This window comes from Camellia sinensis, chromosome 2 (genome assembly GCF_055761805.1).
Source record: "Camellia sinensis isolate YWXY chromosome 2, ASM5576180v1, whole genome shotgun sequence".
Taxonomy (NCBI): domain Eukaryota; kingdom Viridiplantae; phylum Streptophyta; class Magnoliopsida; order Ericales; family Theaceae; genus Camellia; species Camellia sinensis.
The window spans coordinates 147,722,913-147,738,665 of record NC_138962.1 but is presented as its reverse complement, the minus strand read 5'-3'; positions in this window follow the sequence as shown (position 1 = coordinate 147,738,665).

The following is a 15,753-nucleotide window of genomic DNA, read 5'->3' as shown; positions in this document are numbered from 1 at the left end:
CGAAGAACTCGAAAACATACAGCTCGCTCGGTCGAGCGAAGAAAAGCTCGCTCGAGCGAAGAAACACTGCTCTCAGGTCTATACTAGACGCAATCGCTCGCTCGAGCGAAGAAATCCTGGCTCGAGCCCCTAGACACAAAACTCATCGCTCGCTCGAGCGACCAAACCCTGGCTCGAGCGAAGGACCAAAAACAAAAGCTCGCTCGAGCGACCAACTCCTCGCTCTAGCGAAGGTCCAAAAATCTGGACAGCAACACTTGGTTTCCAAACCCAACCAACCTGTAACAAACCTGCCCAACACATCCTATAACTCAAAAATAAGAAATTAAAGGACGATAACAACAATTTGATAACAACGGGATCTACGGAACATAAGTCCGGATACAACAACCAAAAGGAAAAGACCGGGGTCGCTATGACCTCCCCCCCTTAAAGAATTTCATTCCCGAAATTAAGCATAAGTTTTCGAAAACAAGTTTTTCTCAAATTCCAACAATATGACAATTCTGTAACGCCCCAAAAATAAATACATAAATCCATCACTTTAGACATGCATTATACAAAAGAAATTAACCATTTCTATTCATCAGAGTAGTTCTTACAACAGTATTACATGTTAACAACAAAAGCAAATGCCCTATAGGCTTACAGCTTTCCAAGTCAACACTTGGTTACACAAAAGAAGAGTACTAACTCTATACAAAATAAGCCCTCGGCTTGATATACATGTAATACAAATAAACAATCAAAAAGAGTCTTCAACTCTCATCATCATCCAAGCTATGTCCTTGGAGGTGGCATGCTACATGTACCTGAAAATAATGTCCCAGATAGGGTGAGCCAACGCCCAGTAGAGATATGCTAAACACAGTATGAGCAATAACTAAGACATTAGCAATTGATAAATGTTCAATTTCCACCAATCAGTTCACAATCCATTTCCATTTCATATTTTATGTCATAACAATTTCACAATTTACACCAACGGCTCAGAACCTAGCCACCCACTTGTATGAGACAGTGACTCATTTTAAACATTTCCCATTTTACAATAGATAAACATATTAGTTGTATCAACACCTCAACAGATAAGCATACAATCTGTATCCACATTTCAACAGATAAGCATATTAGCTATATCAACACTTCCATAGATAAGCAGATGAGCTGTATCAACACTTCTATAGATAAGCATATGAGCTGTATCAACACATTATCTGACAAGCATATGAGCTGTGTCAGTGGAGTCCATCCCCTATCTCCTCCCAAACAATATCCGTTTTAGAGGTCCATCCCCTATCTTCCCATAAACCGTGGAGTACATCCCCTATCTCCTCCCACACACATAACGTATATACACATAGGTCATATACATAATCAATCAATACATAACATTAATGTATTCTACTAACCGTCATACTCTATGACATAACCAATTGATTAGTTTTAGTTTGCCTAATCATCATGTATTGTCTACAACAATCAAAACTACTCTCCACCGGTAGCCCAAGCAATTGTTTCTAAACAGATAATAAAAGTTTCAACAGATAAAATATCAATGTTTTCAAGAGTGAGCAGTTAATAAATCCAACTCCACCATTTCATCACATAATGAACCAATTTCACTATTTACAACTCAATTTCATAAATCCATAACTTCCCAAATTAATTGTACCAATTAATTTATATACAAATTAGGGCATTCTCCCCCATTTTTTTTTTCAATAATAACCCAATGGTCTATATTTCATCAACCAACAACCATACCACTATTTTGAAACCCAAAATACTCATTTTAGAATCAAAATAATAAAACCCTCTTCTAACATTTTGAAACCCTAAGTCCCAAAATTTCCCAACTTCAACACTTTATCAAAATTACCAAAAATCTATGTCAAAGACCATAAGAGTGAGTAAGAATCCCTCCCTCAAATTCGGAGCTCAAAGGAAGAAGATGACGAAACTCAACGTGCTCCAAAACTAGAAATTTTCGGATCAAAGGAAAGCCCTCGACGATCAACCCAACTTTTGTAAAGATCAAAGGTGAGGAAAACACCCTAGCTAGATCAATACCTAGAGAGAAGTTGAGGCTCTAGTGAGAGAAGCTCTCTAATGGAGGTTTGGAAAAGTAAGAGAGAGAAAAGGAGTTGAAAATGTGATCCAAAAGTCGGATGTCGGATTTAAATAAAAGTCTCCCCGCTCGAGCGTGGAAACCTCCGCTCGAGCGTCACTCACAGACTCCCGCTCGAGCGTCAACAATCCCGCTCGAGCGGCGGATACACACTTCCAGAACTTTTTACTGAACCAGGTCTCCGCTCGAGCGTCAACTCTCCCGCTCGAGCGTCATACACAACATCCCGCTCGAGCATCAAAACCCCCGCTCGAGCGTACAACACTGTAGAGGAGATACTGGGAGATGGGGAAATACGCTCGAGCGCCGAAACTCCGGCTCGAGCGGACAAACAATAACGAAGGGCCCGCTTGAGCGTCAAAATCCCCGCTCGGGCGTGAAGGCAAAAATCTGGGCAACTACTCTTGGTTTCTAAGTCCAACCAACCTATTTCAAACCTACCCAACACAACCCAAGACTCGAATGCAAGGAGTAAAGGATGTAAACAAGATATATACAACAACCAATTCCACGGAACCTAAGTCCGAATACAATGATTAAAGGAAGGAAAACCGGGATCGCTATAACCTCCCCCTCTTAAAGAATTTCATCCCCGAAATTAAACACAAGTTTTTCAAAAACAAGTTTTTTTTTTTTTCCCAACAATATCACAACAATTATAACACAACATTCCGACCCATTACCGGTCATCTCATCTCTTTTTAAGAGGCAAATCACAATATTTTCACAACATGCATTACAAACATGCATTCCCCGGAATTCCACAATTTTTAACACATTTTCCACCATTTTACAACACATGCAACATTTATCTCAAGCTTGCATTTCCACAACACATTTAATATATTCAATGTTAAAATAAACTTCCATTAACCACAACATATACAATGTTCCACAACTTAAGACATATTTAATGCTCTTAAGGTTCAACAGTATTACAAAATTAAAATATGTGATTATACATCAATAAACACGTCCAGATACTTTTCACGGACTTCCAACTCACGTTCCCAAGTGGCTTCCTCCACTCCGTGATGTTTCCACAAAACTTTTACCAAGGGAATGGTCTTGCCTCGCAGGACTTGATCCCGCCTATCCAAGACCCGAACCGGTCTCTCCTCATATGAGGCATCCTCATCTAGCTCTAAGTCGGTCCAATCTAACACATGGGATGGATCCGACTCGTACTTCCGAAGCATACTAACATGGAATACGTCATGCACCCCGGACAACTGCGATGGCAAAGCCAAACGATAAGCAACTTCCCCAATCCTCTCAAGGATCTCAAAGGGACCGATAAATCGAGGGGATAACTTCCCACTCTTCCCAAACCTCATCAAACCTCGCCTAGGTGATATTTTCAAGAAAACATGATCACCTATCTCAAACGCCAAAGGCCTCCTCCTACGGTCGGCATAAGATTTCTGACGACTCTAGGCTATAACAAGCCTCTTACGGATAAGCTCAATTTTCTCCGTCGTTTCCCTAACCAACTCCGGACCCAACAAAGGTGCATCACCCACCTCGGCCCAACAAACTGGAGACCTACACGGTCGGCCATACAAGGCCTCAAACGGTGCCATACTGATGCTAGACTGAAAACTGTTGTTGTAGGCAAACTCCACCAAGGGCAAGTGCCTCTCCCACGTCCCACTAAAGTCAAGGACACAACCTCGAAGCACATCCTCAAGGATCTGAATAGTACGCTCGGACTGTCCGTCAGTCTGAGGATGATAAGCCGTACAAAAGGTCAACTCAGTACCCAAGGCACTCTGCAAACTCTGCCACAACCTAGCAGTAAAACGAGGATCTCTATCTGAGACGATCGTTACTGGGACCCCGTGCAATCTCACTATGTCCCGAATGTACAAGTCGGCAAGATGATCTACCGAATCTCTCACGCGCATGGGAATAAAGTGCGCCGACTTAGTCAATCGGTCTACAACCACCCAAATAGCATCACTACCCCACTGAGTCCTCGGAAGACCTACAACGAAGTCCATTGTGACATGTTCCCACTTCCACTCGGCAATAGGCAAGGGTTGTAACAAACCCGCTGGCCTCTGATGTTCAGCCTTCACTTGCTGGCAAGTAAGGCACTTTGATACAAAAATCGCCACATCTCTTTTCATACCCCGCCACTAAAACTGGCGACCCAAGTCACGATACATCTTAGTGCCTCCCGGATGCACCGCAAGGCGTGAATGATGAAACTCTCGGAGTACTTCCTCTCGGCAAGACTCCGGCACAAACAAACGGTCTCGGCATCTCACACTCAAGTCGGGATACACCGTCAAACCCTTCTCAACCTTCCCACTGGAGATCTTTTCCCGGAGGGATTCTACCTCAAGGTCACCTCTTTGTGCCTCTAACACTCGAGTCACAAGTGTAGGCTGCGCAACTGCAGAAAACAAGGCCGCAGCCTCAACAGATTCGCCCAGAAGTAAATCAAACTCGCCCAGTGCACCCAACATCTCCCACTCCCGGATGGCTATACAAGCTACATCACTAATGGATTTCCTACGAAGGGCATCGGCCACAACATTGGCCTTTCCCGGGTGATAGTGCAACTCAAAGTTATAATCCTCAATGAACTCCATCCACCTTCTCTGCCTCAAATTCAAGTCTCTCTGTGTAAACAGATATTTCAAACTTTTATGGTCCGAGAACACCTCGAACCTCTCACCATAAAGGTAGTGCCTCCAAATCTTCAAGGCAAGGATCACTGCGGCTAACTCTATGTCGTGTGTAGGGTAATTCTTCTCGTGTATTTTCAACTGACGTGAGCCATAAGCTACCATTTTCCCCTCTTGCATCAACACACAATCCAAACCCTCTCGTGAGGCATCACAATAAACCGCATAACCCAACTCTCTCTCCGGAATAATCAAAACCGGAGCGGTGGTCAATCTACCCTTTAACTCTTGGAACGACGTTTCACAAGTCTCACTCCACACAAATTTGACCCCTTTCTGCATCAATCTAGTCAACGGCGAAGCTAGCCTGGAGAAATCTTTCACAAACCGACGGTAATACCCAGCTAATCCCAGAAAACTGCGGATCTCAAACACACTCTTAGGCGGTGCCCAATCTTGCACTGCCCCAACCTTGGATGCATCGACAGACACCCCTTTCCCGGATACCACATGGCCTAAGAACTTGACTTCTTCTAGCCAGAACTCACACTCCCCAAATTTGGTATACAATCTATGGGCTCTAAGTAATTCAAGCACCACTCTCAAGTGTTCTTCGTGTTCCTCCTCAAATGGCGAATAGATAAGAATGTCGTCCACGAAAACGACCACAAAGCGATCTAAGAATTCCCGGAAGATCCGGTTTATCAAGTCCATAAAGACTGCCGGCGCATTGGTAAGCCCAAATGGCATCACCAGAAACTCATAATGGCCATACCGCGTACGGAATACCGTCTTTGGGATATCCTCCTCCCTGACCCTCAACTGGTGGTAACCCGATCTCAAGTCTATTTTAGAGAAACAACGGGAACCTTTCAACCGGTCAAACAAATCATCTATACGGGGCATAGGGTACTTATTCTTGACCGTAGCCCGATTCAACTTCCGGTAGTCGATACACAATCTCAAGGCACCATCTTTCTTTTTAGCAAAGAGGGCCGGTGCTCCCCACGGCGAAACACTAGGGCGAACAAAACCCTTATCTAACAACTCCTGAAGCTGAATCTTCAACTCACTCAACTCGGCTGGAGCAAAACGATAAGGTGCCATAGAAATCAGCACCGTGCCGGGCACTAAATCAATAGAGAACTCTATCTCTCAGTGAGGTGGCAAACTAACAAGGTCCTCGGGAAAAACATCTGAATACTCACAAACCACCCTCGGTAACACAGTCTAGGTCTCATCACACTCACCACTCATGAAGCTAGCAAGCAGACCACTAAGCTCACTCCGCCCTCGCGGATCATACATCGGTGGCAACACACTACCAACCCGATCCCCCAAGAAATGGAAACACTCCCCGCTCAAGGTACAAACTGTGACCCTCTGGCGGTAGCAATTAATAACAGCCCGGTATGACGATAGCCAGTCCATACCCAAAATAACATCAAAGCCCTTCATGGGCATAACAACAAAGGGAAAAGGAAGCCTACGGTCGGCGACCTCTATATCACAACCTCTACATCCGTGTTTCAAAATCAATTCACCCCCAACAGGTGATACTACACAAATAGGAGATGCTAATAATGCCAACTCCAACTCCAACACAGATGCAAATGCAGCAGATACAAAAGAATGAGACGCACCCGTATCAATCAATACACTAGCAATCGAGTTGCAAAACAGAAAGGTACCTCTCACTACTGATGGAGCCGGTACTAGGTCCTGCGCGGTAACAACATACACGCGCCCTATAGGCCCCTAGTCCACCTGCTCCCCTCTAGGAGCAAAAGACTGCTGCACTGACTGGGATGACGAAGCTCCCGGATTGGCCCTCGAGGCCTGCACAGACCGAGCTGGCTGATAACTCTGCGTCTGCCTACAACCAGACGCTCCCGATGTGGCACCCAACTGCGGGCAATACCTCTTCAGGTGCCCAGGCTGACCACACTGATAGCAAGACAAAGGCTGGCCCCTGCCCTGACTCTGGCCCTGAGGTCTAGCTGAAGAAGAAGCAGCTCGCTGACCCCCTCCCTTCTGCGGACAAACTGAAGACTTGTGACCCAGCTGGCCACACGCAAAACAAGTCAAGCCTCCCTGACTACCTCTCCCAGAGCCCGCACTCGGCACTGGAAAGGTTGATCTAGCCAAACCACCCTGAGACTGCTGAGGGTTAGAACCCCTCTGTCTCCTGCCATCACTCTGACCATCCTGGCTCCTCTTAGAGCCTCTCTGCCCCTCATCCTCCTCCTGCATCATGAGCTCCATGTGAGCTGCAGCATCAACCAAACGTCTATACTCCCAGATAAACGACCCCCCAATCCTCAACTTGAGCCCACGCCTCAGCTTCCGCTCAAACTCAAAGCAACGGCATTCCTCAGACACCACAAGTTCAGGTGCAAACCTGGACAGACTAGTAAAAGTAGCCTCAAACTCGGCCACTGACAAGCCCTGCTGTTTAAGTTGGCAAAACTGCTCCCTCAGCTTCTCCCTAGCAGCTGAAGACAAAAACTTCTCCTGGAAGGTGTTCACAAAAGCCTCCCACACACCACCAACACGACCCTTCTCGTACTTCCACCACTGACCAGCATCTCCCTTCAGTTGGAAGGATGCCAAGGTCACCTTTAAGGCCCCGTCCTCGATGCCAAGCATCTCGAACGTCTTCTCCATCTGTTCCAACCACTCGTCAGCCTTAAGTGGTTCTTTCGGGTCCCCAACAAATTTGTCCGGATTAGACCGGAAGAACTCCCTCTTCAAGAAAGAAGGTCCTGCCTCGGTAACTTGATTCTCAGCTCTGAGAATACCCAAAGCTCCCGCTATCTCTCGGGCCAAGGCGCCCATAGCCTGCTGACCCGTTGGCTCGGCCACGTTGGCCTGACCAACACCCTCCTGCACTGCCGGAATGTCGCCCGGTAAAGGCATCTCCCGCCTACCATGCCTGCCACGCCTACCACGCCCTCGTCCTAACATCCTAATAAAGGTAACCAAGGCTATTAGCACATTCACAAATGTGCCAAAGCTATAACACTCGCGTCCTAATGCATGGACAACTGTAATTCACTCCACGTAAGCACATAATCACGTAAGCAATTACGAATTTCATTTCTGGATACTGATAGTCCCAAGGCGTTACTAGAGTTCCGGTTAGAAACAGCATTGATCAAGTGCCTTTCCAACAAGACTCCCAGAAACCAAAGGATCCAATCAACATCCTAGAAACTACGTTCCATACCCACATAGTCACATAAGCATGTGATCAATTTAAACACATAGCATATGACACTAACTACTAAGTCTCTATCAAGCGAGACGAACCCATTGTGATACTAATCACTTCCCACGTACCCAAAGTATTCGAACCCGGTACGCTCTGAAACCAGTTGTAACGTCCCAAAAATAAATACATAAATCCATCACTTTAGACATGCATTATACAAAAGAAATTAACCATTTCTATTCATCATAGTAGTTCTTACAACAGTATTACATGTTAACAACAAAAGCAAATGCCCTATAGGCTTACAGCTTTCCAAGTCAACACTTGGTTACAAAAAAGAAGAGTACTAACTCTATACAAAATAAGACCTCGGCTTGATATACATGTAATACAAATAAACAATCAAAAAGAGTCTTCAACTCTCATCATCATCCAAGCTATGTCCTTGGAGGTGGCATGCTACATATACCTGAAAATAATGTCCCATATAGGGTGAGCCAACGCCCAGTAGAGATATGCTAAACACAGTATGAGCAATAACTAAGACATTAGCAATTGTTAAATGTTCAATTTCCACCAATCAGTTCACAATCCATTTCCATTTCATATTTCATGTCATAACAATTTCACAATTTACACTAACGGCTCAGAACCTGGCCACCCACTTGTATGAGACAATGACTCATTTTAAACATTTCCCATTTTACAATAGATAAACATATTAGTTGTATCAACACCTCAACAGATAAGCGTACAAGCTGTATCCACATTTCAACAGATAAGCATATGAGCTGTATCAATACTTCCATAGATAAGCATATGAGCTGTATCAACACATTATCTGACAAGCATATGAGCTGTATCAATGGAGTCCATCCCCTATCTCCTCCCAAACAATATCCGGTTTAGAGGTCCATCCCCTATCTTCCCCTAAACTGTGGAGTACATCCCCTATCTCCTCCCACACACATAACGTATATACACATAGGTCATATACACAATCAATCAATACATAACGTTAATGTATTCTACCAACCGTCATACTCTATGACATAACCAATTGATTAGTTTTAGTTTGCCTAATCATCATGCATTGTCTACAACAATCAAAACTACCCTCCACCGGTAGCCCAAGCAATTATTTCTAAATAGATAATAAAAACTTCAACAGATAAAATATCAATGTTTTCAAGAGTGAGCAGTTAATAAATCAAACTCCACCATTTCATCACATAATGAACCAATTTCACTATTTACAACTCAATTTCATAAATCCATAACTTCCCAAATTAATTGTACCAATTAATTTATATACAAATTAGGGCATTCTCCCCCATTTTTTTTTTCAATAATAACCCAATGGTCTATATTTCATCAACCAACAACCATACCACTATTTTGAAACGCAAAATACTCATTTTAGAATCAAAATAATAAAACCCTCTTCTAACATTTTGAAACCCTAAGTCCCAAAATTTCCCAACTTCAACACTTTATCAAAATCACCAAAAATCTATGTCAAAGACCATAAGAGTGAGTAGGAATCCCTACCTCAAATTCGGAGCTCAAGGGAAGAAGATGACGAAACTCAACGTACTCCAAAACTCGAAATTTTCGGATCAAAGGAAAGCCCTCGACGATCAACCCAACTTTTGTAAAGATCAAAGGTAAGGAAAACACCCTAGCTAGATCAATACCTAGAGAGAAGTTGAGGCTCTAGTGAGAGAAGCTCTCTAATAGAGGTTTGGAAAAGTAAGAGAGGGAAAAGGAGTTGAAAAAGTGATCCAAAAGTCAGATCTCGGATTTAAATAAAAGTCTCCCCACTCGAGCGTGGAAACCTCCGCTCGAGCGTCACTCACAGACTCCCGCTCGAGCGTCAACAATCCCGCTCGAGCGGCGGATACACACTTCCAGAACTTTTTACTGAACCAGGTCTCCGCTCGAGCGTCAACTCTCCTGCTCGAGCGTCACACATGACATCCCGCTCGAGCATCAAAACTCCCACTCGAGCGTACAACACTGCAGAGGAGATACTGGGAGATGGGGAAATACGCTCGAGCGCCGAAACTCCCGCTCGAGCGGACAAACAACAACGAAGGGCCCGCTTGAGCGTCAAAATCCCAGCTCGAGCGTGAAGGCAAAAATCTGGGCAACTACTCTTGGTTTCTAAGTCCAACCAACCTATTTCAAACCTACCCAACACAACCCAAGACTCGAATGCAATGAGTAAAGGATGTAAACAAGATATATACAACAACCAATTCCATGGAACCTAAGTCCGAATACAATGATTAAAGGAAGGGAAACCGGGATCGCTATAATTCAATAATAACCAACTTGACCCAATACCGGCCATTTCATCTCTTATTAAGAGGCATCTCACAATATACAAATCAACCTGCATTATCAATATGCAATTTTCCTTTTAATTTCAACAGTTTTCATATACATGATTTCCATTTCTATATCATATTCAATTTCATGATATAACTCCAATTCTATAGTATAATCAACATATACATATTACATTCCACTTCCAAGTTGAGGCATGTTCCAAATCATACTTTCATTAAACCAAAACATTTTCAATGTTTTCCAACTTAAGACATATATAAAGCTCTTAAGTTCAACAATATTACAAAATCTAAATACAAGATTACAAATCAATAAACATGTCTGGATATTTCTCGCGGACTTCCAACTCACGTTCCCAAGTGGCTTCCTCCACTCCGTGATGTTTCCATAGAACCTTCACCAAGGGAATGGTCTTGCCTCGCAAAACTTGATCCCGCCTATCCAAGACCCGAACCGGTCTCTCCTCATACGAGACATCCTCGTCAACCACTAAATCGGTCCAATCCAACACATGTGATGGATCCGGCTCATACTTCCGAAGCATACTCACATGAAACATGTCATGAACTCCGGATAACTGCGGTGGCAAAGCTAAACGATAGGCAGTCTCGCCAATCCTCTCAAGGATCTCAAAAGGGCCAATAAACCGAGGGGACAACTTCCCGCTCTTCCCAAACCTCATCAATCCCCGCCTAGGTGATATCTTCAGAAAGACATGGTCACCCACCTCAAACACCAAAGGCCTCATCCTACGGTCAGCATAAGATTTCTGACGACTCTGGGCTGTAACAAGCCTCCTACAGATAAGCTCAACTTTCTCCGTCGTCTCCCTAACCAACTCCGGACCCAACAAAGGTGCGTCACCCACCTCGGCCCAACAAACCGGAGACCTACAAGGTCGGCCATACAAGGCCTCAAACGGTGCCATACCGATACTAGATTAAAAGCTGTTGTTGTAAGCAAACTCCACCAATGGTAAGTGCCTCTCCCATGTCCCACTAAAGTCAAGGACACAACCCCGAAGCATATCCTCAAGGATCTGAATAGTACGCTCGGACTGCCCGTCAGTCTGAGGATGATAAGCTGTACTGAAGGTCAACTAAGTACCCAAGGCACTCTGCAAACTCTACCACAACCTAGCAGTAAAACGAGGATCTCTATCTGAGACGATCGTCACTGGGACCCCGTGCAACCTCACTATGTCCCGAATATACAAGTCGGTAAGATGATCTACCGAATCTCTCACGCACATAGGAATGAAGTGCGCCGACTTAGTTAACCGGTCTACAACCACCCAAATAGCATCACTACCCCGCTGAGTCCTCGGAAGACCTACAACGAAGTCCATAGTGACATGCTCCTACTTCCACTCTGCAATAGGCAAGGGTTGCAACAAACCCGCTGGCCTCTGATGCTCGGCCTTCACTTGCTGACAAGTAAGGCACTTAGACACAAAAACTGCCACATCTTTCTTCATACCCCGCCACCAAAACTAGCGACCCAAATCCCGATACATCTTGGTAGCTCCTGGATGCACCGCAAGGCGCGAATGATGAAACTCTCGGAGTACCTCCTCTCGGCAAGACTCCGGCACGAACAAACAGTCTCGGTATCTCACACTCAGGTCGGAATACACCGTCAGACCCTTCTCAACCTTCCCACTGGAGATCTTCTCTCAGAGGGATTCTATCTCAAGGTCACCCCTCTGTGCCTCTAACACTCGAGTCACTAGTGTAGGCTGCGCAATAATAGAAAACAAGGCCGCAGCCTCAACGGATTCGCCCAGCAACAAATCGAACTCGCCAAGTGCCCCCAACATCTCCCACTCCCGGATGGCTATACAAGCTACATCACCTATGGATTTCCTGCTAAGAGCGTCGGCCACAACATTGGCCTTCCCCGGATGATAATGCAACTCGAAGTCGTAATCCTCAATAAACTCCATCCACCTCCTCTGCCTCAAGTTAAAGTCTTTCTGTGTAAACAGATATTTTAGACTTTTATGATCCGAGAACACCTCGAACCTCTCACCATAAAAGTAATGCCTCCAAATTTTCAAGGCAAAGATCACAGCCGCTAACTCTAGGTCATGCGTAAGGTAGTTCTTCTCGTGAATCTTCAACTGACGTGAGTCATAAGCTACCACTTTCCCCCCTTGCATCAACACACAACCCAAACCCTCTCGTGAGGCATCACAATAGACTGCATAACCCAGCCCTCTCTCCGGAATAATCAAGACCGGAGCGGTGGTCAATCTAACTTTCAGCTCTTGGAATGACTTTTCACAAGTCTCACTCCATATAAATTTGACTCCCTTCCGAGTCAGTCTAGTCAACGGTGAAGCTAATCTGGAGAAATCCTTCACAAATCGGCGGTAATACCCAGCTAATCCTAGAAAATTGCGGATCTCAAACACACTCTTAGGCTGTGCCCAATCTTGCACTGCCTCAGTCTTGGATGCATCAACAGACACCCCTTCCCCGGAAACCACATGGCCTGAAAACTTGACTTCTCCTAGCCAGAACTCACACGTCCCAAACTTGGCATACAACCTATGGGCTCTAAGTAACTCAAGCACCACTCTCAAGTGTGCCTCGTGCTCCTCCTCTGAAGGTGAATAGATAAGAATGTCGTCCACAAAAACGACCACAAAACGATCCAAGAATTCCCGAAAGATCTGGTTCATCAAGTCCATAAAGACTGCCGGTGCGTTGGTAAGCCCAAATGGCATCACCAGAAACTCATAATGGCCATACCGCGTACGGAATGCCATCTTCGGAATATCCTCCTCCCTGACCCTCAACTGGCGGTAACCCGATCTCAAGTCTATCTTAGAGAAACAGCGGGAACCCTTTAACTGGTCAAACAAATCATCTATACGGGGTATAGGGTACTTATTCTTGACCGTAGCCCGATTCAACTTCCGGTAGTCAATACACAATCTCAAGGCACCATCTTTCTTTTTAGCAAAGAGGGCTGGTGCTCCCCACGGTGAAACACTAGGGCGAACGAAGCCCTTATCTAGCAATTCCTGGAGCTGAACTTTCAACTCGACCAACTCTGCTGGAGCAAAACGGTAAAGTGCCATAGAAATCGGCGTCGTGCCAGGCACAAGATCAATAGAGAACTCAATCTCTCGGTGAGGTGGCAAACTAACGAGGTCCTCAGGAAAGACATCCGAGTACTCACAAACCATCCTCGGCAACACAATCTGGGTCTCATCACACTCATCACTCTCAAAGCTAGCAAGTAGACCACTAAGCTCACTCCGCCCTTGCGAATCATACCTCGGTGGCAAAATACTACCAACCCGGTCCCCCAAGAAATGGAACCACTCCCTGCTCAAAGTACATAATGTGACCCTCTGGCGGTAGCAGTCGATAACAGCCCGGTATGACGATAGCCAGTCCATACCCAAAATAACATCAAAGCCCTTCATAGGCATAACTACAAAAGGGAACGAAAGCCTATAGTCGGCGACCTCTATATCACAACCTCTACAACCCTGTTTCAGAATCAACTCACCCCCAAGATGTGACACTACACAAATAGGAGATGCTAACTGCGCCAACTCCAACTCCAACACAGATGCAAATGCAGCAGATACAAAAGAATGAGATGCACCCGTATCAATCAACACACTGGCAACCGAGTTGCAAAACAAAAAGGTACCTCTCACTACTGATGGAGCCGGTACTAGGTCCTGCGCGGTAACAGCATACACGCGCCCAGACGGTCTCTAATTTACCTGCTCACCCCTAGGAGCATAAGACTGCTGCACAGACTGGGACGATGAAGCCCCCTGATTGGCCCTTGAGGCCTGAACCGACTGAGCTGGCTGATGACTCTGTGTTTGCCTCAAGCCAGATGCACCAGATGTGCCACTCAACTGCGGGCAATACCTCTTCATGTGCCCTGCCTGACCACACTGAAAACAAGAGAGCGGCTGGCCTCTACCCTGACTCTGGCTCTGAGATCGAGCCGAAGAAGATACTACTCTCTGTACTCCTCCCCTCTGCGGGCAAACTGGAGACTTGTGGCCCAGCTGACCACACTTGAAACAGGTAATGTCTCCCTGACTGCCTTTCCCAGAACCTGCACTCGGCACTGGAAAAGTCGATCTAGAAAAGCTACTCTGAGACTGTTGAGGAGTGAAACCTCTCTGTCTCCTGCCATCACTCTGGCCATCCTGACTCCTCTTGGAGCCTTTCTGCCCTTCCTCCTCCTCCTGCATCATGATCTCTATATGGGCTGCAGCATCAACCATACGCCTATAATCCCAAATCATAGTTCCTCCAACTCTCAGCTTGAGGCCACGTCTCAACTTTTTCTCAAACTCGATACAACGGCGTTCCTCAGACGCCACCAACTCAGGTGCAAACCTAGACAAGCTGGTAAACGCAGCCTCAAACTCAGCCACTGAAGAACTCGACTGCTTAAGCTGACAGAACTGGTCTCTCAGCTTTTCCCTGACAGCTGGAGATAAGAACCTCTCCTGGAAAGCATTTACAAAAGCCTCCCATGTACCTCCTATACGACCCTTTGTGAACTTCCACCACTGACCCGCATTCCCCTTCAGTTGGAACGATGCCAAGGTCACTTTTAACCCCTCGTCTTCGATGCCAAGCATCTCAAACGTCTTTGTTGTCTATTCGAGCCATTCATCTGCCTTAAGTGGCTCTTTAAGATCACCCACAAATTCGTCCGGGTTGGACCGGAAGAACTCCCTCTTCAGAAAAGAGGGTCCTGCATCCGCAACAACAACCTGGGCTTGATTCCCAGCCCTAAGAATGCCAACTGACTCTCTGAATGCCCCTGCTATCTCTCGGGCCAAAGCGCCCATAGCCTGCTGGCCTACTGGCTCGGCCACATTGGCCTGGCCAACTCCTTCCTGCTGCTCCGGAATCTCTTCCGGCATTGGCACCTCCTGCCTACCACGCCTACCATGTCCTCGTCCTCGTCCTCGTCCTGACATCCTAATAAAGGTAACAAAGACGTTAGCACATTAATAAATGTGCCGAAGCTATAACACTCGCGTCCTAATGCATTGGACAACAGTAATTCATTCCACGTAAGCACATAAGCACCTACGAATTTCATTCCTAGATAATGACAGTCCCGAAGCGTTACTATAGTTCCGGTTGGAAGCAGCATTGATCAAGTGCCTTTCCAACAAGACTACTAGAAACTCAAGGTTCCAATCAATATCCTAGAAACTACATTCCATACCCATATAGTCACATAAACATGTTATCATATAAGCATATATCAGTACACTAAGTCTCTATCAAACGAAACGAACCCATTGTGATACTAATCACTTCCCACGTACCCAAAGTATTCGAACCCGGTACGCTCTGATACCAAGTTGTAACGCCCCCAAAATAAAACATAATATATATAACATTAACATGCAC